The sequence below is a fragment of the Oratosquilla oratoria genome, chromosome 21 (genome assembly GCF_046742065.1).
Source record: "Oratosquilla oratoria isolate Oo_2021 chromosome 21, ASM4674206v1, whole genome shotgun sequence".
NCBI classification, from domain to species: Eukaryota; Metazoa; Arthropoda; class Malacostraca; order Stomatopoda; family Squillidae; genus Oratosquilla; species Oratosquilla oratoria.
Window position 1 is genome coordinate 4,945,905 of NC_134797.1, and position 4,530 is coordinate 4,950,434.

The window sequence follows — 4,530 nt, forward strand, 5'->3', positions numbered from 1 at the left end:
CTACTCCTACTCCTACTCCTACTCCTACTCCTACTCCTACTCCTACTCCTACTCCTACTCCTACTCCTACTCCTACTCCTACTCCTACTCCTACAAAACTACTCCTACTCCTACACTTACTCGTACTGCTGCTCCAACCCCGTCTTCTCCTTCGTTTCGTTTTCTTCTCCGTCCCGACTTACTTCACCATCTTGCCATGTATAAATGTTACTTATCTCCAAATGTTTTACCTACTTCATGTCTTTCACCTCCCCCTCCACCTCCACCTACACCTCCACCTCCACCTTCAGCTCCACCTCAAACTCCACCTCCCTCTCCATCTCTACCTCCATCTCCACATGCACACTCAGACAACTGCAAAACATCCTTACGGGTATCCACTAATGATCACTTAAGGTTTCTTCTTATTCATTTTCAACTTCTTACTACCATTGTTATCATACTATTGTTATTTTCATTATAATTATTACTATCTTTATAATCATTGTTACTCTTATCAATATCATCAGTGTTACTATTATTATCTTTGTCTAATTTTTTTCCTTCCTCTTCTTCATCGTCCTCTCATTCTTCATCACCGTCATTCCCGTCTACATCTTTCTCCCTCTACTCCTTTTCTTCTTCTGATATATATTTTTATTTCCTTTTTTCTTCTTCTTCTTCCTTTTTTATTGATGCTAATAGCATTATTATTTCTTCTCCTCTTTCTCCTTTTTATTCTTCCTCTTTTTACTTGTTTTCCATTTTTCGTCTTATTCACCTTCATTACGTTCTTCTTTTCTTCTTCCTTCATTTTATTCTTCTTTCAGCTCTTCTTTATTATCATTTCCTACCTTTTTTCTTTTTCTATATTTCTTCTGCTTTATCTCCTTCCCATTCATCTTCGTCTTATCAACACCCTCCTTTTTCACTCCTGTTTTAGTTAATTTTCTTCCATTTCTTTTATGGTAACTCTGATTTCAGTCCAATTACCACCTTCATCTCTTGTCTTTGCCAAACTTCCCTTTTATTGTTATCATACTTTCTTTCTCTTCCGCCGTCATTACAACTTTGTCTTTTCTATCCCTCATCCATTTTCTACACTCTCGGGCTGTTGAATCATGACTGAATGAGATTCGTAGCTTTGCAAAACAATGCCCCACAAAGTTGTTCGCAGCTGTACCCCAACTTTGGAAACTCTCATTTCTCTGGAATCATCTCATTAGTATACAGTGAGAGACAAATATTACACTGATTTCATATTCTGCATAAAGTTCTTGTTATTTGTTAAACAAATGAAGACACATTCGTTTTCTTGAGTTAATTCCAGGTTTTTCTTATTTGATTTTTTTTTTTTTGGTCTGTTTATGTAGGACGCACCATTAAACAAACGCATCTATTCAGAAAAAAAAATCAAAATTATTTGAAAAAGAAGACTTATTCTCAGACTCTCCTCCTATGTACCTATACATATATAAGAATGTACAACACAAATCTATAGGCGTATATTCTGCATGAATACACATGCATATATACATACACATACACACATATACAAGCAAATACATATAAACATATATTTTATATAGATTTGTAAATATATATGTAAATATATATCATCTATGAGCATGTCTATACGCACGCATATACACATGTATATGCCTATATATATACATATATATATATATATATATATATATATATATTATATATATGTATATGTGTATATATATATATATATATATATGTGTGTGTGTGTGTGTGTATGTATGTATATACATATGATGACATCTTGATAGGTTGTGAGAGAGGCAAAGGGGAAAACACACAAATAGAGCGAGAGTTTATTCCTTAACTAGTTTCCCACTATGGTGCTTCTTCAGAAAGACTTAAAGCTACAAAATTCCCGGGTCCAGACGAAATGTTTTCCGAGAGTGCTTGATGAGTGTAAATTTGAAATCTGCGACCAGTTAATTGAAATATTTAATAAATCGGTAGACACTGGTTTTGTGCCTACTGCTTGGGGGCAGGCAAACGTTGTTCCTGTTTTTAAGAAGGGAGATAAATTGTCTATATGCAATTACAGGCCAATCAGTTTGACATCGGTTATAGATAAAATACTTGAATCAATAATAGTAAATAGACTTAGAGAACACATCGAGAGACATAATTTAATTCGTAATTCACAGCTAGAGAGCTCGTTTTTCTGCACAGACACCAGCTAGCGAATACCTGTGATATTTACATCTCCGAATAGTGTTTAATGATTTTGTTGTGTTTTGCAATTGAATACGTATAGCGCTATACAGTTACAGATATAAGATAAAGTGTAGTGCTCTATTTAAATTCAAAACAGTATTCTGTTACTGTACTCCAAAGGTAGGAGAAATAGTATAAGGTAAGCAGAGTAAGATTCGTGTATTTAGTTTATTAGAGACAGCTTTGTTTTTTTTGTTGATTTGTATTTTCTCTTTGCCGTTTGTATTGCTAAAGGAGGAGCGAAATGGCTTTTGAAGGTTGTGTGAACCTGGAGAACCCTCTCAGGATGTGTGAGGAGGAAACTCGTCTTCTCAGGAGTGCGCTCTGTGAGAAGAGTGAACCCTCCCCACAACCCAAAGAGCGTTCCACTTCTTCCCCGTCTGTGGCTGAAAATCAGGAGTTCTTGGTGGTGGGGGACTCCATGGTGCGAGGCTATGACGACATCATGCAGCGGAAGACTAAACGACGTTGCAAGCTTGTATGTCAACCGAGCCGTGTGATCGCCGATTGTACCCAGTCCATCAGGGAGCAAGGATGGACGAACACGGTTACGATTGCTCATACGGGAAATAACGATGTAGGTAGGGTGAGATCAGAGGAACTTGTTCGGAATTACAAGGTCCTCCTTCAGGAGATGAAGGAACGTGGGAGCCGTCACGTAGTCTGTGGGATCCTCCCGAGGATCTACGCAGGCTCGTGTTGGAACAGTAGAGCCATAGGGATCAATGATAGGATATCGCAATTGTGCACACAATTGGGATACCACTTTCTTGATCCTTGGTATCTCTTTTCCAGGCGTCATGACCTTTACGCTTCTGATGGGATCCACCTTACCCGCAGAGGCAAAGATGTTCTTACAAACCTCATTGTGGGAGTTTGTAATGAACTAGTTCCTTTTTTGGGGTAGAAGCCCAAAGGGAAGGGGAAATAGAGTGTACTTGGGAAAACAGAGTAGAGTATAGCATTAATGTAGAACAATATGCCAGTATAGGACAAAATATAATTTTAGGATATAATGTCGGTAGAGGACGAAATGTTACATTAGGATGTAATGTCAAAGGACAAAATGTCACGATGGGATGTAATGACAGTGGAGGACAAAAGATCACGATGGGATGTAATGATAGTGGAGAACAAAATATCACGATGGGATGTAATGATACTGTAGGAGAAAATATCACGGTAGGATATAATGTCAGTGGAGGACAAAATATAATTTTAGGAAGGGATGCCGGACAGAATGTCAATGAAGGCCAAAATATCACGATGGGATGTAATGACAGTGGAAGACAAAAGATCACGATGGGATGTAATTATAGTGGAGGAAAAAATATCACGGTAGGATATAATGTCACTGGAGGACAAAATATAATTTTAGGAAGGGATGCCGGACAGAATGTCAATGAACGACGGGAGGCCGGTGTGAATCGCGGTGACGTAGGGGGACAAAGTGTACAAAGAGATCGGATGACCGTGAGCGATTAGATGTCCGTGATGGGGGAAATGTTAATTTTGATGGGAGAAATATTAATGAGGTATTAAACGTCAATGAAGGACCAGATAATAATATAGAGCAAGGTGTTGATAAAAAAACAAAAAACAAAATTATAATATAAGACATGATATTGAAACTCAAAATGTGTCAAAAAGAGTTTCTTAAAACCACGTACTTTAATGCTTGTAGCATTAGGAACAAATTCCAAGAAATACAGGCGTATGTCAAAAGCGAAAATATCGATATGATAGGAATAACCGAGACATGGTTAAATGGTACAGAGTTCGAAAGGCTGTTAGGAATCACATTGGTCCACTATTATCTGCTGACGGTCAACTTGAATATTCTAATGAAGGAATGTGTAATATTTTAAACAATTATTTTAGCTCGGTATTCGTAAACGAAACACCTCAAAGTGAACGCCAAACTGAAACCTGTGAAAAGTCTAGGGTAAACTTACTCACTACAGTAAATATAACAAAAGAAAATATTAAAAGGTGTATAGAAAAACTCAAAGTTAGTAAAAAACCAGGGCCTGACGGTTGGCATCCAAGAATCTTAAAGGAAATGAAAAATGAGATTGTTGTTCCATTAGAAATTATTTTCAAAAAATCCATCATATCCGGAGATGTCCCAAGAGAATGGAAGCTAGCTAACGTTACTCCCATATTCAAAAAAGGTGACAAAAAGAAACCAAATAACTATAGACCTATAAGTTTGACTTCAATCGTAGGAAAAATAATGAAAACTATCATCAGAGATGCTATCGAACATCATTTAGAAAGTAACCATGGTTT